The 26,232-nt window shown below is 54.0% G+C and overlaps 1 long non-coding RNA gene across 1 annotated transcript; it reads right to left on the bottom strand.

Moving 5' to 3' along the window:
• Window positions 1-18,000: 18,000 nt before the first annotated feature.
• On the bottom strand, window positions 18,001-25,403 carry LOC140404791 (uncharacterized). Its single transcript, XR_011938581.1, has 3 exons — window positions 25,270-25,403; window positions 19,383-19,400; window positions 18,001-18,021 (listed from the first exon to the last, which is right to left on the bottom strand). It is a non-coding gene; the product is annotated as an uncharacterized lncRNA (long non-coding RNA).
• Window positions 25,404-26,232: the final 829 nt, after the last annotated feature.

Below are 26,232 nucleotides of genomic sequence, written 5' to 3'. Positions count from 1 at the left end.
TGGGCCGCGGGCTCAAGCCCACCCTCCTGAACAGCGCCTGGGAGGAGGCGGCAGAGGCCGTCAGCGCTGCCAGCCTCACCAGGAGGAGACAGCTGCTGACCCTGAGGGGGTGGAGGGGTCACGGGTGCGGCCTCTGCCCTGACAGGGGCGGAGAACCAGGAAGGGTTCCGAAGGCCGCAGGGCCGGTGTCCTCTGGGTGGGGTGAGCTCTGCTGACTCCCTGCTTCCTCTACAGTGGGGCAGCGCTTCTGAGGACTGCCAACACCTGGTGGGCTCCTGATTGAGGTTGCCCACGCCCATCCCCTGGCTGATACCGCTGGGGACCTGAGGGTGTCCAGAGAGGGTGCCTGAGTGGGCTGTCGCACCACCAGAGGCCCTCTGAGCATTTAAAGGACTCAGGTAGCACTCAGCACTGCGAGCAGCCAGGGGCCTGTAAGCAGCACCAAAGGGGTGGGCTTCAAAGAAAGACGGCAGCAATGTTGGTCTGAGCCAGCCCACCCCAATCCCGAGGTGGACATCCCGATCGCGCGATTTAACGAAGTCTCACTGGCCGTGATGCAGATCAGCATTTAGGCCCATTTAAATATGCGTTTGTGGGATCCCCCCCCCCCCCCCCCCCCCCGACTCCCCGGGCCGAACGGCTGGGCCTGGGACACCTCGCCAGGGCATCGTTACCCATTGGCCCACACAAGTAGGATTGGAACCTCCCGCACGGAGCTGAAAGCTGAGTTTGACTTTCCCGGGAGCAGCGGGAGCAGGGTGCCTTTCGATGGGGGGAAATATTGGCCGTCTGCCGGGAACGGTGCCCCTTCCTCACATTTGGAAAGTGGCAGATTTTTTGCTGCGGGTGCACGGGGAATGAAGTTTGTGAAGAAAACTACCTTTATCTTTCAAGAACTGAGCTCAATGTACAACCTGGAATTATTGGACTTTTGTAGTGATGGAGACCCCCGGCGAGTTTGGTCGGAGACAGGGCAGAGTGGCTCTGGCACGCCCGCTGGAACCTGAGTACCTTGGCACCGTCAGCCTCGAACCCTGGCAGTGCTGCCCTGGCAGGGTGGCACTCCAAGGGTAGTTGGGTGCCAGGTTGGCACTGCGAGGGATCAATTTTTAAACATTATTAAAGAGAAATTTGGAGTATTGTGAGCAGTTTTGGGCCCCGGATCTAAGGAAGGATGTGCCGGCCTTGGAAAGGGTCCAGAGGAGGTTCACAAGAATGGTCTGTGGAATGAAGAGCTTGTCATATGAGGAGCGGTTGAGGACTCTGGGTCTGTACTCGTTGGGAGTTTAGAAGGATGAGGGGGGATCTTATTGAAACTTACAGGATACTGCGAGGCCCGGATAGAGTGGACGTGGAGAGGATGTTTCCACTTGTAGGAGAAACTAGAAGCAGAGGACACCATCTCAGACTGACGGGACGATCCTTTAAAACAGAGATGAGGAGGAATTTCTTCAGCCAGAGGGGGGTGAATCTGTGGAACTCTTTGCCGCAGAAGGCTGTGGAGGCCAAATCACTGAGTGTCTTTAAGACAGAGGTGGATAGGTTGTTGATTAATAAGGGGATCAGGGGTTATGGGGAGACGGCAGGAGAATGGGGATGAGAAAAATATCAGCCATGATTGAATGGCGGTACAGACTCGATGGGCCGAGTGGCCTAATTCTGCTCCTGTGTCTTATGGTCTTATGGTATAAAATGTCCCGTGTTAGTGTCTCTTTCTCCATCGCAACAGTTGTTACCCTAGTCTGAGACCAAATGACTAAGAATGATGATTGCAAAACAGCAATAGTATGTGCGCACAGGAAAACTGGGGGGGAGGTGAACGTATTATAGTAACCATTTACCACTGTATTGCATTGTACTATGTTGGTGCCCTTGTGGGTTCCACCTATGGACCATTGTACTGTATTACACCGCTTGTATCATGTTGGTGCCCTTGTGGGCTCCGCCCCTGGCTCCGCCCCCTTGAAGGGAGGTATATAGAGCAGCTGCCCTGTAGGCAGCTCTCAGTGCAGAGCAGTCGCAGGCAGGCACTGTTCTAGTTGATTAAAGCCACTGTTCACTTCGACTCTCTGTCTCGTGTGAATTGATGGTCGCATCGGGCGGGGGGGGGGGGGCTGCTGGGGGAGTTAAAAATCATCGACGAGTCACGTGTGATGCTTGAATATTTTATTAACAAAGTTGAACCTACATTTGCAACCATTGATACAGCAACGAACTGGAGTCAAATTTCAAACACGTCAATTAACACACTTGGAATTCAACCCCCTTATCCCAGGGAAACCCAATTGATCTCAACTCAATTCGCAGCTTTGACTCTTGCTGTCAACCGAACTCAGCTCAGCGCACTGGAGATAAACATCCACACACAGGCACTGGTTTTCACAAATAGGCCATGGCTTCAAGCAGCTTTCTTCATTCGAACCTCAAAGAAGACAACTTTGGAGGGTGAACCCAAAAAAAGCTCTTGGTGTCCAGTTTTAAACCTGCACTGTGAGAGTGAAAAACAAAATGGAATTTGACTTAAACTAGGTGCTTCCTCAACCCTTTGCAGTGACCTTTAAACGGCAGCTTCCCCCGCCGCCACTTTCAGATTGGAAGCTTGTCCGGTTTCTCCCTGTTGCACAGAATAATGGAACTCAATTCCACATTGATGTCAAGATGTTTCATTCGGGAAGTCAAGAGCGGGACGCGCCAAGATCACTCCCAACTCTAGGGTGTGTGAGAAGAAATGCAACTTTAATTGGGTCTTCGTTAATTACGGCTGAACATGATTGTTACATACGCTTTCAATAATTTACGAATCATGGAGGACAAATCCCCAGACGAGGATGTGGCTTGCTGGGCGGCAGTCATTCTTCGAGGGTCTCCGGCCAGAGGACCAGGAGGGCCAACTTGCTGAGGGGTGACGTCACTTGTGGTGCTCGCGATGCCCGCCAGCAAATGAAATTAAATGGTCCGCAGTGTGGGGGGGTGGGGGTGGGTTGCTGTGTCACCGGAGCATCTGTTGTCCCCCACCGTTTCCCCCCCCCCCCCCCCCCCCCCGGTGTTACTGAGTCAACGGTGAAGAGACGTGTCCCTTTTTAAGCAGCTACTGATTTCAGGCGAAGCAGTTTCGGAGTGGAAGCGACAATTACGTCCATTCGGGATCCAGTCCAGATGGTGTTTCCTGAAAATCGGGACAGGAACATTAATATGCTTCACTACTCAAAGTCCGCTCACCCACCTGAGAAACAAGGACCCGGGCGGATATGTGGCCGATGGAGTTTGTTGTGGAAAAAATATGAAATGGGGGGGGGGGGGGAAAACGAGGATTGTAAACCAAACTATATATCTGCAACAGGGGGTGGAGGCGAGGGCATTAAATAAATCAAGTTGGATGAATGCTAGCGATCATATGGGAATCTAATTGAATGGGAAAGTAAGCTCGAGGGGCTGAATGGCCTCCTCCTGATCATTTGCTCTTCTGTCAATGCGTCTCCGATCTCACAATGGGTTGATGACATGATATTGAAAATTGGACTCTTTCCAATATTGCTAGTTTCCATTTTATGGAGTGGGGCTCGACTGTCCCAGTTGTAGGCCGGACTCATCCAGGTGTTGTAGGTCAGACTCCCCGGTCACAAAAGCCTCCTGATTGTAAAGCCCATTGTTCCCAATGCCAGTGACAATCAGGCGAGGCCTTTAATGCTCCCCCAAAGCCGGGAATTGTCAATGTTACCCACAATTCTCTGAAATGGGCCCTCACCTCGTCATTGTTCACCTTAGTCTGGCTTCCAGGGCCCACCTTTTCCTATATTGCCCAATTAGCTCACAACCCTCTTCCAGGTCGCCTTTCCAGGTTCAGGAAGCCCAGGGGGCAAGTTCCTCTCTGCCGCAACTCACTGTTAATTTGAGGCCCTTCAAATCCACTCCATTACTGGAGTGAAATTCGGGATGGCCTTATGATGGACAAGGGAATCACTCTGCCATTTACTGTTCAAGAGATGAGGGTGAAGGTTCACTCCCAACCCAACTCCGTTTCCTCATTCCCGAGGACAATGGATATCCCATTGTTCAAAACGGGATAAGTTATTCAGGATGAGCTCTTGGCCTTTTGAAATGTTCTGTTGCTGGACATCGCAGGCATTTATTGGCCATTGGGAGAGTCTAGGACCAGAGGGCAGAATCTCAGAGTGAGGGGGGGGGTCGCCCATTTCAGACAGAGACGAGGAGGGATTTCTTCTCTCAGAGGGGAGTGAATCTGTGGAATTCTGTACCGCAGAGCGCTGTCGAGGCCGGGTCGCTAAGTATGCTCAAGGCCGAGATAGATTATTAATCAGCGAGGGGATCGGGGGTGATGGGGAGAAAGTGGGAAATTGGAGTTGAGGATTGTCACAGCAGATCAGTCACGGAAGAGCAGACACGATGGGCTGAATGGCCTACTTCTGCTCGTATGGTCCTATGGTCCTGCAGAGGGGTTGCTGTGCGCAAATTGGCTGCCACCTTCTCTGCAGTGACCCCACTTCGCAAAGTATTTCACTGGCTGTTAAAGAAAAAGTCATCCGAGACATCCAGTGACCATTCAAAGGGCTACACAAACACGAGACTCGCATTTACACCTTGGGTCATCCCATATCGTAAACCCTCAAAGGATCCATTTACCAGAAGGATGAAAAGCGACTATTATTTGGGAATGCAGTGCCCTTTAACGCAGTGACAACCAGAGGGACAGTCCTCATCACAGGTGCAGCCTGGGAAGGAAATGCAAGATGAATTTAGTTCAGTTATCTAAACCAGCTTTTTCTAATGCTTTTATCATCAGGAATTACGCTCAGGCATTGTGTGGGTGTTCAGGAATCCGGGATATGCCACCTAACCTCACAGCCACACGGATTACACCATTGGATTACCAGGCCAGAGATGTCACCGCCATCTCCTTTAAGGTTCTCAAGGCTGAGCTGAAATGAATGCTTTGTTGTGACATGGGGGTAGATATCAAGATGATGTTTTTTTTTTCGAATTCATCGACAGAATGTTGATGTCGCTGGCTAAGGCCCAGAATTCATTGCCCATCCCTAATTGCCCCTTGGGCAAGTGGTGGGTGAGTTGCCTTCCTGAGCCGCTGCAGTCCCTGTGGTGTAGGTACACCCACTGCGCTGTTAGGGAGGGAGTTCCAGGATTTTGCCCCAGCGACAGTGAAGGAACGGCCGATATATTTCCCAGTCGGGGCGGTGAGTGACTCGGAGGGGGACCTCCAGGTGGTTGGGGTCCCAGGTATCTGCTGCTCTTGTCCTTCTAGATGGCAGAGGTCGTGGGTTTGGAAGGTGCTGCCTGAGGAACCTCGGTGAGTTGCTGCAGTGCATCTTGTAGACGGTACACACGGCTGCCGCTGTGCGTCGGTGGTGGGGGGAGTGAATGTTTGTGGAAGGTGGAGCCAATCAAGCGGGGCTGCTTTGTCCTCACAGATCATAGAATCATAGAATTTACAGTGCAGAAGGAGGCCATTTGGCCCATCGAGTCTGCACCGGCTCCTGGAAAGAGCACCCTACCCAAGGTCAACACCTCCACCCTATCCCCGTAACCCAGTAACCCCACCCAACACTAAGGGCAATTTTGGACACTAAGGGCAATTTATCACGGCCAATCCACCTAACCTGCACATCTTTGGACTGTGGGAGGAAACCGGAGCGCCCGGAGGAAACCCACGCACACACGGGGGAGAACGTGCACACTCCGCACAGACAGTGACCCAAGCCGGAATCGAACCTGGGACTCTGGAGCTGTGAAGCAATTGTGCTATCCACAATGCTACCATGCTGCCCGAATTGTCCTGGATGGTGTCGAGCTCCTTGAGTGTTGTCGGAGCTGCGCTCATCCAGGCAAGTGGAGAGTATTCCCTCACACTCCTGACTTGTGCCTTGTAGATGGTGGACAGGCTTTGGGGGGGGGAGGTCAGGAGGTGAGTTACACTCGGCAGGATTCCCAGCCTCTGACCTGCTCTTGTGGGGGTGGCGGGGGGGGGACAACAGATCTCTAAAGTTAAAGACAAAATACCTTTTCCGTAATGATCGTGGACTGTGGAGAAAACAGACTGATGTCATTGAGTCATTGAATCATAGAATCACAGAATTTACAGTGCAAAAGGAGGCCATTCGGCCCATTGAGTCTGCACCGGCTCCTGGAAAGAGCACCGCACCCAAGGTCAACACCTCCACCCTATCCCCGTAACCCAGTAACCCCACCCAACACTAAGGGCAATTTTGGACACTAAGGGCAATTTATCATGGCCAATCCACCTAACCTGCACATCTTTGGACTGTGGGAGGAAACCGGAGCACCCGGAGGAAACCCACGCACACACAGGGGAGAACGTGCATACTCCGCACAGACAGTGACCCAAGCCAGAATCGAACCTGGGACCCTGGAGCTGTGCATCAGTTGTGCTAACCACTGTGCTACCGTGCTGCCCGAATTGTCCTGGATGGTGTCGAGCTCCTTGAGTGTTGTTGGAGCTGCGCACATCCAGGCAAGTGGAGAGTATCCCATCACACTCCTGACTTGTGCCTTGTAGATGGTGGACAGGCTTTGGGGGGGGGTCAGGAGGTGAGTTACTCTCCGCAGGATTCCCAGCCTCTGACCAGCTCTTGTGGGGGTGGGGGGGGGGGGGAGACGGGGGGGGGGGGGGGACAACAGATCTCCAAAGTTAAAGACAAAATACCTTTTCCGTAATAACCGTGGTCTGTGGAGAAAACAGACTGGTGTTGACATTATCCACAGAGAGTCATTGAATCATAGAATCACAGAATTTACAGTGCAGAAGGAGGCCATTCGGCCCATCGAGTCTGCACCGGCTCCTGGATAGAGCACCGCACCCAAGGTCAACACCTCCACCCTATCCCCGTAACCCAGTAACCCCACCCAACATTAAGGGCAATTTTGGACACTAAGGGCAATTTATCACGGCCAATCCACCTAACCTGCACATCTTTGGACTGTGGGAGGAAACCGGAGCACCCGGAGGAAACCCACGCACACACGGGGAGGATGTGCAGACTCCGCACAGACAGTGACCCAAGCCGGAATCGAACCTGGGACCCTGGAGCTGTGAAGCAATTGTGCTATCCACAATGCTACCATGCTGCCCGCATTGTCCTGGATGGTGTCGAGCTCCTTTAGTGTTGTTGGAGCTGCGCTCATCCAGGCAAGTGGAGAATATTCCATCACACTCCTGACTTGTGCCGTGTAGATGGTGGACAGGCTTTGGGGGGGGGGGGGGGGGGGGGGGGTCAGGAGGTGAGTTATTCTCCACAGGATTCCCAGCCTCTGACCTGCTCTTGTGGGAGTGGGGACGGGGGGGGGGGGGGGGGGGGGGACAACAGGGGAAAAATTCTCTTGAAACGGCGCGATGTCCGCCGACCAGCGCCCAACACGGCGCCAATCAGACGGGCACCGCGCTGCCCCAAAGGTGCGGAATGCTCCGCATCTTTGGGGACCGAACACCAACATTGAGGGGCTAGGCCAGCGGCGGAGGAATTTCCGCCCCGCCAGCTGGCGTAAATGGCCTTTGTTGCCCCGCCAGCTGGCGCGGAAATGACATCTCCGGGCGGCTCATGCGCGGGAGCGTCAGCGGCCGCTGACAGTTTCCCGCGCATGCACAGTGGAGGGAGTCTCTTCCGCCTCCGCCATGGTGGAGGCCGTGGCGGAGGCGGAAGGGAAAGAGTGCCCCCACGGCACAGGCCCGCCCGCGGATCGGTGGGCCCCGATCGCGGGCCAGGCCACCATGGGGGCACCCCCCGGGGCCAGATCCCCCTGCGCCCCCCCCAGGACCCCGGAGCCCACCCGCGCCGCCTTGTCCCGCCAGTAAGGTAGGTGGTTGAATTTACGCCGACGGGACAGGCATTTTATCGGCGGGACTTCGGCCCATCCAGGCCGGAGAATCGAGTGGGGGGGGGGCCCGGCAACCGGCGCGGCGCGATTCCCGCCCCCGCCGAATATCCGGTGCCGGAGACTTCGGCAACCGGCGGGGACGGGATTCACGCCAGCCCCCGGCGATTCTCCGACCCGGCGGGGGGGGGGGTCGGAGAATTTCGCCCCAGATCTCTAAAGTTAAAGACAAAATACCTTTTCCGTAATAATCGTGGTCTGTGGAGAAAACAGACTGGTGTTGACATTATCCACAGAGAGTCATTGAATCATAGAATCACAGAATTTACAGTGCAGAAGAAGGCCATTCGGCCCATTGAATCTGCACCGGCTCCTGGAAAGGGCACCGCATCCAAGGTCAACACCTCCACCCTATCCCCGTAACCCAGTAACCCCACCCAACACTAAGGGCAATTTTGGACACTAAGGGCAATTTATCATGGCCAATCCACCTAACCTGCACATCTTAGGACTGGGGAAGGAAACCGGAGCACCCGGAGGAAACCCACGCACACACGGGGGAGAACGTGCACACTCCGCACAGACAGTGAGCCAAGCCGGAATCGAACCTGGGACTCTGGAGCTGTGAAGCAATTGTGCTAACCACAATGCTACCATGCTGCCCGAATTGTCCTGGATGGTGTCGAGCTCCTTGAGTGTTGTTGGAGCTGCGCTCATCCAGGCAAGTGGAGAGTATTCCTTCACACTCCTGACTTGTGCCGTGTAGATGGTGGACAGGCTTTGGGGGGGCGGCCAGGAGGTGAGTTACTCTCCACAGGATTCCCACCCTCTGGCCTGCTCTTGTGGGGGTGGGGGGGTAACGGGGGGGACGGGGACGGGGACACACACACACACACACACACACACACACAGATCTCCAAAGTTAAAGACTAAATACCTTTTCCGTAATAATCGTGGTCTGTGGAGAAAACAGACTGGTGTTGACATTACCCACAGAGAGTCATTGAATCATAGAATCACAGAATTTACAGTGCAGAAGGAGGCCATTCGGCCCATTGAGTCTGCACCGGCTCCTGGAAAGAGCACGCTACCCAAGGTCAACACCTCCACCCTATCCCCATAACCCAGTAACCCCACCCAACACTAAGGGCAATTTTGGACACTAAGGGTAATTTATCACGGCCAATCCACCTAACCTGCACATCTTTGGACTGTGGGAGGGAACCGGAGCACCCGGAGGAAACCCACGCACACACGGGGGAGGATGTGCAGACTCCGCACAGACAGTGACCCAAGCCGGAATCGAACCAGATCCCTGGAGCTGTGAAGCAATTGTGCTAACCACAATGCTACCATGCTGCCCGAATTGTCCTGGATGGTGTCGAGCTCCTTGAGTGTTGTTGGAGCTGCGCTCATCCAGGCAAGTGGAGAGTATTCCCTCACACTCCTGACTTGTGCCTTGTAGATGGTGGACAGGCTTTGGGGGGGGTCAGGAGGTGAGTTACTCTCCGCAGGATTCCCAGCCTCTGACCAGCTCTTGTGGGGGTGGGGTGGGGGGGGTGGGGGGTGGGGGGTGGGGTGGGCGGGCGGGGGGTGCAGGGGGGGTGGGGGGCGGGGGGGGGGGCAACAGATCTCCAAAGTTAGAGACAAAATACCTTTTCCGTAATAACCGTGGTCTGTGGAGAAAACAGACTGGTGTTGACATTATCCACAGAGAGTCATTGAATCATAGAATCACAGAATTTACAGTGCAGAAGGAGGCCATTCGGCCCGTTGAGTCTGCACCGGCTCCTGGAAGGAGCACCGCACCCAAGGTCAACACCTCCACCCTATCCCCGTAACCCAGTAACCCCACCCAACACTAAGGGCAATTTTGGACACTAAGGGCAATTTATCATGGCCAATCCACCTAACCTGCCCATCTTTGGACTGGGGGAGGAAACCGGAGCACCCGGAGGAAACCCACGCACACACGGGGGAGAAAGTGTAGACTCCGCACAGACAGTGACCCAAGCCGGAATCGAACCTGGGACCCTGCAGCTGTGAAGCAATTGTGCTATCCACAATGCAACCGTGCTGCCCGAATTTTCCTGGATGGTGTCGAGCTCCTTGAGTGTTGTTGGAGCTGCGCTCATCCAGGCAAGTGATGAGTATTCCCTCACACTCCTGACTTGTGCCTTGTAGATGGTGGACAGGCTTTGGGGGGGACAGGAGCTGAGTTGCTCTCCGCAGGATTCCCAGCCTCTGACCTGCTCTTGTGGGGGTGGGGGACGGACGGACGGGGGTGGGGTGGGGGGGACACAACAGATCTCCAAAGTTAAAGACAAAATACCTTTTCCGTAATAACCGTGGTCTGTGGAGAAAACAGACTGGTGTTGACATTATCCACAGAGAGTCATTGAATCATAGAATCACAGAATTTACAGTGCAGAAGGAGGCCATTCGGCCCATTGAGTCTGCACCGGCTCCTGGAAAGAGCACCCTACCCAAGGTCAACACCTCCACCCTATCCCCATAACCCAGTAATCCCACCCAACACTAAGGGCAATTTTGGACACTAAGGGCAATTTATCATGGCCAATCCACCTAACCTGCACATCTTTGGACTGTGGGAGGGAACCGGAGCACCCGGAGGAAACCCACGCACACACGGGGGAGGATGTGCAGACTCCGCACAGACAGTGACCCAAGCCGGAATCGAACCAGATCCCTGGAGCTGTGAAGCAATTGTGCTAACCACAATGCTACCATGCTGCCCGAATTGTCCTGGATGGTGTCGAGCTCCTTGAATGTTGTTGGAGCTGCGCTCATCCAGGCAAGTGGAGAGTATTCCCTCACACTCCTGACTTGTGCCTTGTGGATGGTGGACAGGCTTTGGGGGGGTTCCAGGAGGTGAGTTACTCTCTGCAGGATTCCCAGCCTCTGACCTGCTCTTGTGGGGGTGGGGACGGGGACGTGGACGGGGGGGGACGACAACAGGGGAAAAATTCTCTTGAAACGGCGCGATGTCCGCCGACTGGCGCCCAAAACGGCGCAAATCAGACGGGCATCGCGCTGCCCCAAAGGTGCGGAATGCTCCGCATCTTTGGGGGCCGAGCCCCAACAGTGAGGGGCTAGGCCGGCGCCGGAGGGATTTCCGCCCCGCCAGCTGGCGGAAAAGGCCGTTGGTGCCCCGCCAGCTGGCGCGGAAATGATATCTCCGGGCGGCGCATGCGCTGGAGCATCAGCGTCCGATGACAGTTTCCCACGCATGCGCAGTGGAGGGAGTCTCTTCCGCCTCCGCCATGGTGGAGACCGTGGCGGAGGCGGAAAAGAAAGAGTGCCCCCACGGCACAGGCCCGCCCGCGGATCGGTGGGCCCCGATCGCGGGCCAGGCCACCATGGGGGCACCCCCCGGGGCCAGATCGCCCCTTGCCCCCCCCCAGGACCCCGGAGCCCGCCCGCGCCGCCTTGTCCCGCCGGTAAGGTAGGTGGTTGAATTTACGCCGGCGGGACAGGCATTTTAGCGGCGGGACTTCGGCCCATCCAGGCCGGAGAATCGCGCGGGGGGGCCCGCCAACCGGCGCGGCGCGATTCCCGCCCCCGCCGAATATCCGGTGCCGGAATCTTTGGCAACCGGCGGGGTCGGGATTCACGCCAGCCCCCGGCGATTCTCCGACCCGGCGGGGGGGGTCGGAGAATTTCGCCCCAGATCTCTAAAGTTAAAGACAAAATACCTTTTCCGTAATAATCGTGGTCTGTGGAGAAAACAGACTGGTGTTGACATTATCCACAGAGAGTCATTGAATCATAGAATCACAGAATTTACAGTGCAGAAGGAGGCCATTCGGCCTATTGAATCTGCACCGGCTCCTGGAAAGAGCACCGCACCCAAGGTCAACACCTCCACCCTATCCCCGTAACCCAGTAACCCCACCCAACAGTAAGGGCAATTTTGGCCACTAAGGGCAATTTACCATGGCCAATCCACCTAACCTGCACATCTTTGGACTGTGGGAGGAAACCGGAGCACCCGGAGGAAACCCACGCAGACACTGGGGAGAACGTGCAGACTCCGCACAGACAGTGACCCAAGCCGGGAATCGAACCTGGGACCCTGGAGCTGTGAAGCAATTGTGCTAACCACAATGCTACCATGCTGCCCGAATTGTCCTGGATGGTGTCGAGCTCCTTGAGTGTTGTTGGAGCTGCGCTCATCCAGGCAAGTGGAGAGTATTCCCTCACACTCCTGACTTGTGCCGTGTAGATGGTGGACAGGCTTTGGGGGGCGGTCAGGAGGTGAGTTACTCTCCGCAGGATTCCCAGCCTCTGACCGGCTCTTGTGGGGGTGGGGGGGTAACGGGGGGGACGGGGACGGGGACACACACACACACACACACACACACAGATCTCCAAAGTTAAAGACTAAATACCTTTTCCGTAATAATCGTGGTCTGTGGAGAAAACAGACTGGTGTTGACATTATCCACAGAGAGTCATTGAATCATAGAATCACAGAATTTACAGTGCAGAAGAAGGCCATTCGGCCGATTGAATCTGCACCGGCTCCTGGAAAGAGCACCGCACCCAAGGTCAACACCTCCACCCTATCCCCGTAACCCAGTAACCCCACCCAACACTAAGGGCAATTTTGGACACTGAGGGCAATTTATCACGGCCAATCCACCTAACCTGCACATCTTTGGACTGTGGGAGGGAACCGGAGCACCCGGAGGAAACCCATGCACACACGGGGGAGAACGTGCATACTCCGCACAGACAGTGACCCAAGCCAGAATCGAACCTGGGACTCTGGAGCTGTGAAGCAATTGTGCTATCCACAATGCTATTGTGCTGCCCGAATTGTCCTGGATGGTGTTGAGCTCCTTGAGTGTTGTTGGAGCTGCGCTCATCCAGGAAAGTGGAGAGTATTCCCTCACACTCCTGACTTGTGCCTTGTAGATGGTGGACAGGCTTTGGGGGGGGGGGTCAGGAGGTGAGTTGCTCTCCGCAGGATTCCCAGCCTCTGACCAGCTCTTGTGGGGGTGGGGGGGTGGGGGGAGACGGGGGGGGGGGACAACAGATCTCCAAAGTTAAAGACAAAATACCTTTTCCGTAATAACCGTGGTCTGTGGAGAAAACAGACTGGTATTGACATTATCCACAGAGAGTCATTGAATCATAGAATCACAGAATTTACAGTGCAGAAGGAGGCCATTCGGCCCATCGTGTCTGCACCGGCCCTTCAAAAGATCACCCTACCCAAGCCTACACCTCCACCCTATCCCGGTAACCCAGTAACCCCACCCAACACTAAGGGCAATTTTGGACACTAAGGGCAATTTATCACGGCCAATCCACCTAACCTGCACATCTTTGGACCGTGGGAGGAAACCGGAGCACCCGGAGGAAATCCATGCACACACGGGGAGGACGTGCAGACTCCGCACAGACAGTGACCCAAGCCGGAATCGAACCTGGGACCCTGGAGCTGTGAAGCAATTGTGCTAACCACTGTGCTACCGTGCTGCCCGAATTGTCCTGGATGGTGTCGAGCTTCTTGAGTGTTGTTGGAGCTGCGCTCATCCAGGCAAGTGGAGAGTATTCCCTCACACTCCTGACTTGTGCCGTGTAGATGGTGGACAGGCTTTGGGGGGGCGGTCAGGAGGTGAGTTACTCTCCGCAGGATTCCCAGCCTCTGACCTGCTCTTGTGCGGGTGGGGGGGTAACGGGGGGGACGGGGACGGGGACACACACACACACACACACACACACAGATCTCCAAAGTTAAAGACTAAATACCTTTTCCGTAATAATCGTGGTCTGTGGAGAAAACAGACTGGTGTTGACATTAACCACAGAGAGTCATTGAATCATAGAATCACAGAATTTACAGTGCAGAAGGAGGCCATTCGGCCCATTGAGTCTGCACCGGCTCCTGGAAAGAGCACCGCACCCAAGCCAACACCTCCACCCTATCCCCGTAACCCAGTAACCCCACCCAACACTAAGGGCAATTTTGGACACTAAGGGCAATTTATCACGGCCAATCCACCTGACCTGCACATCTTTGGACTGTGGGAGGAAACCGGAGCACCCGGAGGAAACCCACGCACACACGGGGAGGACGGGCAGACTCTGCACAGGCAGTGACCCAAGCCGGAATCGAACCTGGGACTCTGGAGCTGTGAAGCAATTGTGCTAACCACTGTGCTACCGTGCCGCCCGAATTGTCCTGGATGGTGTCGAGCTTCTTGAGTGTTGTTGGAGCTGCGCTCATCCAGCCAAGTGGAGAGTATTCCATCACACTCCTGCCTTGTGCCTTGTAGATGGTGGGCAGGCTTTGGGAGGGTCAGGAGGTGAGTTACTGTCTGCAGGATTCCCAGCCTCTGACCTGCTGTTGTGGGGGTGGGGGACGGACGGACGGGGGTGGGGTGGGGGGGGACAACAGATCTCCAAAGTTAAAGACAAAATACCTTTTCCGTAATAATCGTGCCCTGTGGAGTAAACAGACTGGTGTTGACATTACCCACAGAGAGTCATTGAATCATAGAATCACAGAATTTACAGTGCAGAAGGAGGCCATTCGGCCCATTGAATCTGCACCGGCTCCTGGAAAGAGCACCGCACCCAAGGTCAACACCTCCACCCTATCCCCATAACCCAGTAACCCCACCCAACACTATGGGCAATTTATCGCGGCCAATCCACCTAACCTGCACATCTTTGGACTGCAGGAGGAAACATGAGTTTCCTCTCTCCTATCCTTATGCGCGTTTCCATGGAAGAGGAGCCATGGTGGTCACCCGCACCCTCCACCAGCGGCTAAATTGGAACCCTCACCGGGGGCCAAGCGGTTTGCGATCGGAGCGACTCGCTCCCGTTGGTGGAATCTGGAACTCACTAGGCCCGGCGAAAAACCAATAATCACCAGTGAAGCCCAATCTCCATCTCATTAACAAGATGGTCGCCATATCCAACGGCCTTCTGGGATCGAACCGGCTCGTCAGTGAGGGGTCCCGCGAGCCACGATTGGTACGCACAAACGGGGACCAGGCAGAACAGCGCTTGGTGGTCCTGCGGGCCATTGAAGGCCCCTGAGTGGTCAGGGGCAGGGCAGGATTGTACTCTAGCTCTCCCATTGGCACCCAGGCACCTTTGACACTGTCAAAACGCCAGGGTGGCACTAACAGGCTGGCAGGAGCACTTACACGATGTCAGGGTGGCAGTGCATTAGCGCCCGGAAGCCAGGGTGGCATTGCCATGGTCAGGGCCTGAGCGGAGCGATGCCCATGAAAGGTGGGATGAGGGGGTAGTAATGGAGGATGGGGCGGGGTGAAGGACGGGTGTGAAGGGGTCTACCACACTTAGGACTTGCCCCGTTACATCGCGCCTGACATGCCTGTGGACCCCTGGAGCTCCAAAGGCAAAGTTGGGAACATCGGGAACGGGGATTTCCGCAACGCTCCTTGCATTGAAAGGCCGACCGGAGGAGTCCGATCACCTATGTGCGAGGAGATTGTGCCAAGTGCTTGTTGAGCTATTGAATTTCTGAAAATTGCACGGTGGTCTGGTCAATCATCACATTTCATGACAGGACAGACTCTCAGAGCTCACAAAGTATTGACCGGATTCCGTTATATTTGCACACGATAGCTGGATGCTGACCTGTCAATCAGGTAAGTTGAAATATTTGTCACATTTTCACCATTCGGCAGTCAGTTTGGGGAGGCAGAAATAGTTTTCTGTGAGTTCTTTATCCCATTGTCCCAACCTTCAAACATAGTTGCTGCCCTTCCTGAGTTATTAGAATCATAGGATAGAATCCTTACAGTGCAGAAGGCGGTCATTCAGCCCATCGAGTCTGCACCGGCCCTCGGAAAGAGCACCCTACCTATGCCTAAGTCCCGACCTTAACCCCTTAACCCAGCAACCCCACCTAACCTTTTTGCACACAAAGGGGCGATTTAGCACGGCCAACCCAGCTAACCCGCACATCTTTGGACTGTGGGAGGCAAGCGGAGCACCCGGAGGAAACCCACGCACACACGGGGGGAGAACGTGCCAACTCTTGACAGAATCACATCAGTGAGAGTATGGGAATTCTCTGTGCAGGATATGAAAAGTTGCCCTAATATCGTGTCTATTGTCCAGGTCGTGCTACATTTGGACACGGACTGATTCATTATCTGAGACGTCGCGAATGGTGCTAAACATTGTGCAGTCATCTCTCCCCCCTTTTCAGGTGAATATCTAATTATTGTGCACCAGAGTAGACAGTAACATATAGATTTCCCTCTTTCATGGCATTAATTTCATATAAGGAGGAGATGTCAACGTTTAGGAACATTGACCCCGTTTATACTTTGCAACAAGGGAGTTGATACCAATACGTGGGGTATCGGGGCAGTGAACGGATTTGCGTTTGGCCACCATCACGATATCGTATTGATCAACCTCCCGGTCTTTCTTCATTTTGAATGAAATTATCTCTAAAATTATCAACAATACCTTTGGGTTCATAGTAACCTGCGGAGGAAAAAAATTGTGTTATTGATCATTGACTGGAGAGGACGAACAGCAAATTCACATTTTCAACTCAATTACTTCAAGAATGAGAGTCAGAATTCTCCTGATGTCTTGAGGTTGAGCACTGTCTTTACTTTGGTCCGTAGACAATTGAGGTAAGGTAGATGCAGTTTACCTTGGATTTTCCCACTTTCACTGTCTTCAAATACCATTGGCTCCCTCCTCGTATTATCACAAAGTGAGAGACTGGAGATTGGTATTTCCTGGGAGGATCTCAAATTTATTGTCATTCTATTTCATTGGGGTCACCAGAGCCCCTGATCGAATACAAAAGTTTGGTGAATTTCATTTCTGACGTATGTTCAGATAACTAGTATATATTTATTAATTGAACAATATTTTCAACAGTGGAACATTGACCCCATTAATACTTTGCAACAAGGGAATTGATACCAATGTGTGGAATAACGGGGCAGTGGACTGATGTGATTTTGCCTATCACCACCATATCTTATTTCTCAATCTCTCTGTCATTGAATGAATGAAATTATCTCTAAAATTATCAACAATATCTTTGTAATCATATTGACCTGCGGAGGAAAAAAATTGTGTTATTGATCATTGACTGGAGAGGACGAACAGCAAATTCACATTTTCAACTCAAAATACTTCAGGAATGAGATTCAGAATTCTCCAGATTATAGGCTTGTACAACTCTTTAAACAAATTAAAGGGACATTTCAGCTTAATCTTGTTTTACTCTTGTTTATTCATCTCTGCCCTATTTTCAGGTGAGTATCTAATTATCGTGCACCAAATTAGAGAGGAAATGAGAGATTCCCCTCTTTCACAGCCTATTAGGAGACAATGTCAATGTTCAGGGTATTGGGGTAGTGGAGGGATGTGTGTTCGACTGACTTCAACATCTTTCATTGCTCAGTCTCTCTGTCCTTATTCCTTGTGGAGAAACAGATGTCTAAAATTAAGACAATACCTGACAGTAATGCTCATAATCTATGGAATAGACAGATTGGTGTTAATAGTTTTTGGCGAGAATAATTTGGAAATCTACATTTTCTTCACAATCGATTCAACATTTGGGTCATTAAACAATCCGCGGATTATGGGTTGGCGCTGCCCTTTCGACATTAAAATAAACATTAGCAATCATAATCATTTTATTTCAGTTCATTCACTGTACCTCGGTACACGTGACAATATATCCAAATCTGCAGTTACAATTTGCCGCCTATTCTCCTCCTGCTGTCGTGATCTTCAGATACTCCCAGTCCCTTCCCTTCATTCCTTGAACCGCAAAGGAAATGCCAGAGTTTGGGATTTTCTGAGATTTTCTGTTACAGTATCCCATAGGGCCAACTAAACTTCAAATCGATCGCAATGTTAGGGGGGATGCCATTTTTTGTTGTACCTTCTGAAATACCTACCTTCCTTGAACGTTAATTTCAAGAACAGGCAATACGCCCCATTAATATTTCAGAGCAGGCAGTGTGCAAGGTGGATGTGCAGTGAAGCGATTGTGTTTGGCTACCATCAGCTCATTTATTGCTCAGACTCGGTCATTACATTACTTGAAGAATGGAAAATATCAATTTGTAGACAATACATTACCATAAGGATAAGTGTGACCAGCTGTGGAGCAAACAGATTCGTGTTAACGCCGGTTGTAGATTATCAATTGAAAATCACATTTGCAACGTTGACAGTTCAACAATCGGAATTTTGATCAGAGCCTTTCAGGGTGAGATATTCGGCGGGATTATCCAGCCTTGTTCGTGGCGGAACCCCGTTGCCGGTGGGGACGGAAAATTTGGCTTACCAGCCAGAACTCCATTCACTTTCAGCGGTACAGGAGAATCATGGTCGGGGGTCACCGGTCTTCGGGATTGTCTGTTCCCGCTGGTAGCGCGCCCCCCCCCCCCCCCCCCCCCCCCCCGCCCCCAGGTTACCCAGCGGAGTGGGTTAGATTCGGTGGGAAATCCCATTGACAAGCAATCAACGGTACAGAATCCCACCGGCCCGCCAGCGAACGGTGCACCTCGGAAAAACAGGGGGACTGAGGAACCGGAGAATCCGCCCCACAGCCGCGAATGAGGATGGAGGATTTTGGCCGAGCTATGAGCTGTCAAGTTGTACAAAATTGCTTTGCGGTCTGGTTAATGATCACATCTCAGGGCAGGAACCTCAATATTTCACAAAGTCCTCAATTTGACATGACGCAGTCACAACATACCCAGATGTTGATCTGCCCGGCAGTTAACTAGAATTAACTGACGCAGGGTGGCAGGGTGGCGCAGTGGTTATCACTGCTGCCTCACGGTGCTGAGAGCCCGGGTTCGATCCCGGCCCCAGGTCACTGTCCATGTGGAAGTTGCACATTCTCCCCGTGTCTGCGTGGATCTCACCCCCTCAACCCAAAGTTGTGCAGGGTAGGTGGATTGGCCACGCTCAATTGCCCCTTAATTGGAAAAAAAAAAGAATTGGGTCCTCTAAATTTATTTTTTTTGAAGAATTAATCAACACAGTTCATTGAATAGACCCACCTCATTCAATATTAAAATGATAAACCATTGGATAATGTCAGTCAATGGTATTTTCTGAATAGAATCCCTCTGATGCAGAAGGATGCCATTCAGCCCATCGAGTCTGCATTGACCCTATGAGAGAGCACCCCATCCCCCCGCCCTACCCTAGAACCCGCCAACCTAACCTGCATGTCCTTGGATTGTGGGAGGAAACCGGACCCCCTGGAGGAAACCCACGCAGACACGGGAAGGACGTGTTGTATTATAGTCAATTTAAATTGACCAGTCACCTCAAGAACAGGATAATGACCCCATTAATACTTTGTAACAAGGGAGCAGATGTTGATGCGCAGGGCGATTGGGCAGCGAAGGGATTTGTGATTGGTTATCATCAACCTCTTTCATTGCTCAATCTCACTGACCTTATCCCCTGTGGAAAATCAGATCAAAAAAAATTAAAAGCAATACCTTTGTGATCAATGGGTCCTGTAAAACAAAGAGAATGGTGTTTACTACTTCTGGACAGAATGAATCGAGAATCTACTTTTTCAACACAAAGGACGGGATTCTCCGCCCCCCCCCCCCCCCCCCCACCCCCACCGCCCGCCGAATTCTCCGCAGGGGGAACAGTCGGCGGGGCGTCAATCGCGCCGCCCGCCTTGGAGAATGGCAGGGGTGGGCGGGAGACAATGGACTCCGGGGCTGCCGATATTCTCCCGTCCGGATGGGCCGAAGTCCCGCCGACCTGACCACGGGTCGCCCCGGCGTAAATCAAAACACCTTTTTAACGATGTCAAGCAGCGCTGATGGATGATGGCGTCCAGCGGCCTGGGGAGGTTGGCCGCAGGAGAGGTGGTGGCGTGGCCGCAGTCCGTGCGTGTGGGGGAGAGGTGTGTGTGTGTGCGGTGGGGGGAGGGGGGCGTGGGGTGGGCTTCGGGGGGAGCGCCGGGGAAGGGGGGGGGGTGAGTGCCGATGAGGGGAACGGGGGTATGGGTGCCGGGGACGCGGGGGGGGTGAGTGCCGGGTATGGGGGGGGGGGGGTGAGTGCCGGGGACAGGGGGGGGGGGAGGATGAGTGCCGGGGACGGGGGGTGAGTGCCGGCGAGGTGGACGGGGGTGGGGGGGGGGGGGATGAGTGCCGGGGAGGGGCAAGGGAGTTTGTCCACCTGGCCAGGTGCCATCCTTCAACAGTCGCGCCCATGCAGCCCATGCCACCTGGCTGGGGGGAGGTGGGGGTACGGGCAATGATGACATGTCGCCGCTCCCCCCCGCCCCCCCTGCAGGCCGTCATGTTTTCCGATCAGCCAGCGATGTTGGCCGCCGTGGCGGCAGCCGCTATTCTCCATGTTGCCCTGGAGGAGGAGGAGGAGGAGGTGGTGGAGGAGGAGCGTGCCAGAGAGGCGGCGCAGGCTGCCGCAGAGGGGCAGGCAGCAGCCGCCCAGGCTCGAGGGACACCCACCCGACAGGACGAGGAGGAGGAGGGGCAGGGGGAGCACGTAGTGGAGGAGGAACACGAGGAGGGGGAGGAGGACTTCGCGGCACCACGGCAACGGAGGCACCCAAGGAGGCCCGGTGTTTACCGGCCCCGGCTGTTGTACCAGGACCTCACGGACCGGGAATGCAGGAGGAGACTCCGGATGTGCCGGGAAACTGTGGCACACATCTGCCACCTGCTGGCACACCTGGCACCGCGTGGCACTGGGGGGGGGACACCCTCTCCCCGCGTCCGTCAAGGTTACGGTGGCCCTGAACTTTTATGCCACGGGGTCATTCCAGGCGCCGAGTGGGGACCTGTCCGGCATATCGCAGACATCGGTGCATCGGTGCATCCAGGCAGTGACAGATGCCCTATATGCCATGGCGCACCGCCACATCCGCTTCCCCGTGGACCGGGCCAGCCAGGATGCCCGGACCGTGGGCTTCTCTGCCGTGGCCGGGTTTCCCATGGTCCAGGGCGCGATCGATGCGATGCACGTTGCCGTGTGGCCACCTGCAGATACAGGGCCGTGTTCACCAATAGGAAGGGGACCTATTCCATGAACATCCAGGTGGTCTGCGATCACCGCATGATTATCCTGCACGTCTGCGCCCGGTACCCGGGAGGTGTACATGACTCATACGTGTTGTCGCGGTCTTACATCCCCGGCATGCACGAGGGACGCCCACCCCACCCCCCGCCCCCCCGCCCCCCCGGCCGAGGGGCTGGTTGCTGGGTGACAGAGGTTACCCGTTGCGATCGTGGCTGATGACGCCTATACGGAGGCCACAGACTGACGCGGAGAACGGCTACAACGATGCCCACGCAGCGACCAGGGGTGTGATAGAGAGGTACTTTGGCGTGCTCAAAATGTGTTTCAGGTGCCTGGACCTCTCTGGGGGCGCCCTCCAGTATCGGTCAGATAGGGTCGGCCGCATCATTGTGGTGTGCTGCGTCCTGCACAACATAGCCCAACAGAGGGGCGATGTGCCGCAGGCAGAGGAGGGCGGAGTGGAGGAGCAGCAGGGAGAGGCGCAGTCCTCCCCAGATGAGGGAGATGGGGGCAATGGTCAGGGCAAACGGGCTAGACATGGGCGGGTGGCTGTCCACCGTTACCGGCTGGGCCAGCGGGCACGGGACAGACTGATAGACGCCCGCTTCACTGACTAGATGGGCGTGGGAATCGGGTAGTATGGCCACAGACCGCACACCATGGCAACAGCCAACCACCCACACCCCCAACCCATCCACCCGCGCAGCACCCTCACCCCCCCAACCACACCCACCCCACCAGAATGCACACCCCCCCCCCATTGCCGATCCACCTGCGGCACAACGGGCCGGGCTCACACAGTTGTGGGTGGACGCGTGTCTATTGCAGGCCATGGAGGACGATGACAACCCGCCCTGCGGTGAACTCCTGGCTCCACATCGTTGGACTATGTCTGACCCATGGCCACAGTACCACCATCCACCCGGACCATCCCTGCATGCGGCTGTGACACTGCAGCGCACGGACCCGTCCTCTGCCCGGGGGGGATGTTGATGGCGGCCCAGGGGGAAGGGGCAGACTCACCTGGGGCTGAGGTAAGACCACCCCTCACACACACACTTGCGCTCAACGTACATGACACCCCCGCACGCTTTGGACAGAGCACAAAGGCAGCTTCTGTAGGTGTTAAAGTGATTTTAATAACAAACAGTGCATACGTGCCCTAGCCCCTAAAACTCGTCTGTTCCCTGCACCCGTGCCAACTTACTCAGTGTCTAATTGTTTGGCCTTACGGGCCCTTTGACTACGCCTAGGTGGTTCCCCAGACGATGCAGCAGAACTGGAGGTGGACTCCTGTGATTCCTGCCCTCTGACACAGGATCCCTTTGGCGACCGTTTCCTGGGGCGTCCTGGCCTAGAAGGGCCAGGCTGCGGCCCGGGCGACTGGGATGGTGAGCTGCCAGCCTGTCCTGCCCGTTGCCCACCCGATGCACCTGGGACGGAAGGGGGGGGGGAGTCCGAGGTGCTGCAGTGTACCTGGACCTCCCCTACAGGGGGACCAGGGATGGGCGCCAGCAACTCCTCCTCCCTCGGGGTGCCCAATGGCCCCCAGGCCTCTACATGGGTGGGGGATGCGAACGGACCGGCCATCCGACGCCCCTCCGACACCTGGCGCTGCCAGTCCTGGAGGCCCGTGCTGGTATCGACAGGGGTCTGCAGGTTTGCAGCCATGGAGCTCAGGGGATTGGCAAACCCTGTCTGTGACTGTGCGACGCCGGCTCGCACATGGAAAATGGCGCCGATGCCCTCAGCGATGGCCTGCTGAGACTGGGCCATGGCCTGCTGAGACTGGGCCATGGCCTGCAGAGACTGGGCCATGGCCTGCTGAGACTGGGCCATGGCCTGTAGAGACTGGGCCATGGCCTGCAGAGACTGGGCCATGGCCTGCTGAGACTGGGCCATGGCCTGCAGAGACTGGGCCATGGCCTGCTGAGACTGGGCCATGGCCTGCTGAGACTGGGCCATGGCCTGCAGAGACTGGGCCATGGCCTCCTGAGACTGGGCGATGGCCTGCAGAGACTGGGCCATGGCCTGCAGAGACTGGGCCATGGCCTGCTGAGACTGGGCCATAGCCTGCAGAGACTGGGCCATGGCCTGCTGAGACTGGGCCATTGCCTGCTGAGACTGGGCCATGGCCTGCAGAGACTGGGCCATGGCCTGCTGAGATTGGGCTATGGTGTTGAGCGCCTCTGCCATCTGGCGCTGGCACTGGCGTCACGAATCGCGAATGGCGTCACGCCGCTGCTAGCCCATTCGGGGCCGGCAAATTTGCGTTGTTTGGGAGGGGGGGCCCAACACCCGGGGCCGGCAAATTTGCGTTGTTTGGGGGGGGGGGGGCCCAACACCGGAATGATCCGCGCCGTTTTTGGCACCGTGTCCTGGCCATCGCGCCAGTTTTCGGAGAATCCCAGCCAATATGTTCAACAATTTCGACATTCGACAGCTTGGTGTTAGTCTTTCAAAAATTTCAGAAACATTTTGCTCAGGCAAGCTTCATCGCAATCTCTTCAGTCCTTCACCCATTGCAGATGAATGCTAATCATTTTGCAGCAAAGCATCGACCATAACATACAGGAGCAGAATTAGGCCATTCGGCCCATCCAACCTGCTCCGCCATTCGATCGTGGTTGATGTGTCTCTCATCCCCCGTTCTCCTGCCCTCTCCCGTAACCCCTGGTTCCCTTATTAATCTGGAACCTATCGATTTCTCAGGAAGGGAAAACTTAAAGTAGTTCAAGGTCGTTCCAATGGAATGGTTAAATATTAGAAGAAGGAAAGAAAGAAAGAGAAAGAAAGAAGGAAGGAAAGAAAGAGAGAAAAAGAAAGAAAGAATGAAGGAAGTAAAGAAAGAAAGAAAGAAAGGAGAGAAAGAAAAAGAACGAATGAAGGAAGGAAAGAAAGAAAGGAAGAAAGAAAGAAAGAAGAAAGAGCGAAAGACAAAGAAAGAATGAAGGAAGGAAAGAAACAAAGGAAGAAGAAAGAAAGAAAGAAAGGAAGGAAAAAGAAAGAAAAAAAGAAAGAGAAAGAAAAAAAGAAAGAGAAAGAAAGAAAGAAGGAAGGAAAAAAAGAGAGAGAGTAAAAGAAAGAAAGAAAGAAAAAAAGAAAGAGAAAGAAAGAAAGAAGGAAGGAAAAAAGAGAGAGCGGAAAAGAAAGAAAGAGAGAAAGAGAGAAAGAAAGAATGAAGGAACGAAAAAAACAAAGGAAGAAGAAAGAAAGAAAGAAAGGAAGGAAAAAGAAAGAAAGAAAGAAAGAGAAAGAAAAAAAGAAAGAGAAAGAAAGAAAGAAGGAAGGAAAAAAAGAGAGAGAGTAAAAGAAAGAAAGAAAGAAAAAAAGAAAGAGAAAGAAAAAAAGAAGGAGGGAAAAAAGAGAGAGCGGAAAAGAAAGAAAGAAAGAAAGAGAAAGAAAGAAGGAAGGAAAGAACGAAAGAGAGAGAGAAAAAGAAAGAAAGAAAGAAGGAAAGAAAGAAAGAGAGAGAGAGAAAGAAAGAAAGAAAGAATGAGAAAGAAAGAAAGAAGGAAAGAAAGAAAGAGAGAGAGAGAAAAAGAAAGACAGAAAGAAAGAAAGAATAAACAGGAGCAGGAGGAGGCCATTCAGCCCTTCAAATCATGGCCTCTGCTTACCGACCACCCTGCCAGAGGAAAGAGTTTCTTTGTTACCCTATCAAATGCTCATAATTCTGAACATTTGGATTAAATCTCCCATGGACATTCTTTCCCCTGAGGAAGGACATCCCAGTTTATCTCGTTACTCTTCATCACTGAAGTCTTTACATTGAGCACAGTTACTGCTGAAGAATATTTGGGTAGAATGCTTCCTCCAGTTGCAGTAGCAAATTCTCTATTGTAAATTCAAAATAATTCTGGGAATGTGCTGCCCCCGTTCTTTCGCCTGGTCATTCGCTGATCGCAGCAACTCACTGTACAGAAACAGTTGTCGCATTTTCCCTCTGGTATGTTTGAGAATCAGTTCAATCTGACTCCTCTGGTTACTGCCAGTGGAAACAATCTCTCCTCATTTACTCCATCAAGTCCCTTCATAACTGATTCCCCCTTAAAATTCTCCACCCTCAGGAGAACACTCCCAGGTTCTACAGTCTCGGGCATAACCCAAGTCCCCCCCGGCCGTGTGACCATTCTAGTAAAGCGCCTCTGACCTCTCTTCAAGGTTTTGACATCCCCTCGAAAGTGGCAGAACCCCATCGAGAGTCTGCAAAATCTGTTTGTGATCTACACCGGACAGAGAGCTCTGTGCAGAATCTGCAAGAAAAGGTCCGAATGTGCTACAAGCTTACCGAAGATCGGCGTGGGACTGCCAAGGGGTACTTACCCGCCATGACCACAGCCATGAGGCCCAGAAGGAGAAGCAGACAGAGATTCTTCATGGTAGCGATGAGTTGTTTGCCTCTAGGTGAAGTGTTTTGTTGACTGCGGGCTCTGGGTTTATATACATTTTCTGACCAGTCTCTTGGGTTCTGCTGATCTGTCTTTGGCTCCGTTTTGAACAGGTGATGTTCTGGCTCGGTTTTGAACAGGTGACATTCTGTTCTCACCATGAATCAGACTTTCTGACAAGTGTGACCGAGGATTAATCACCAGACACTGAAATGTCAGCCAAAAGATAAGACCTTAATTGTAACGTTGAGGAACCTGAGTGCTTTATTCCAGCCATTGACCAACCCTGACCAACCAACCAGAGCCCAGGGATATATTGAAAGGAGGCTCCTGTGTAAGACTGGGAATAATAGAGGGTTGGATTCTGAGGTTACGAGGGTCGAGGAGGATGGATCTAGGCAGTACTGGAGGTGGCAACGGAGAATCCGTGGGCTTCTACGACAGAAAACCTAACGGCGCGCCCGCCCCGGTTCCGCTACCGGTGAGGGGCTAGCGTCGACGCCGCGCGGGACACACACGATTCCCATGGGAAACGGTGCCGGAATCGCCGGGTCCGTGATCGACACTCGGGAGGCTGCCAAGCTGCAGCCGCCCTCTCCCTAAACACCCACACTTATCGGAGCCAAGAAGATGGGCCAGCGGGCACCCGGGGGAGTGCCCCGGGGGGTGGGGGGGGGGGGGGCATACGCCTGTAGGACTGGGTTTAAATTGAGCTGTCAGCGGTGCGCGCAGCTGCATCGCTGCCTTGCCGGCGGCGGCAATGGTGTTCCGTGCCCGTCCACCCCGACCCCACAGCCCACCTCCTGGCCACCCCCCCCTGCTATCCCCCCCCCCCCTCTCCCCAGTCCTGGCAGAAGCCCCCCCGGCCCCAGCGGCACGACTCTCGGCGAAGTATGGC

Source organism: Scyliorhinus torazame, chromosome 31 (assembly GCF_047496885.1).
Source record: "Scyliorhinus torazame isolate Kashiwa2021f chromosome 31, sScyTor2.1, whole genome shotgun sequence".
Classification (NCBI taxonomy): domain Eukaryota; kingdom Metazoa; phylum Chordata; class Chondrichthyes; order Carcharhiniformes; family Scyliorhinidae; genus Scyliorhinus; species Scyliorhinus torazame.
The sequence above is the reverse complement of the archived record's forward strand: the minus strand, read 5'-3'. Positions and strand labels throughout refer to the sequence as shown.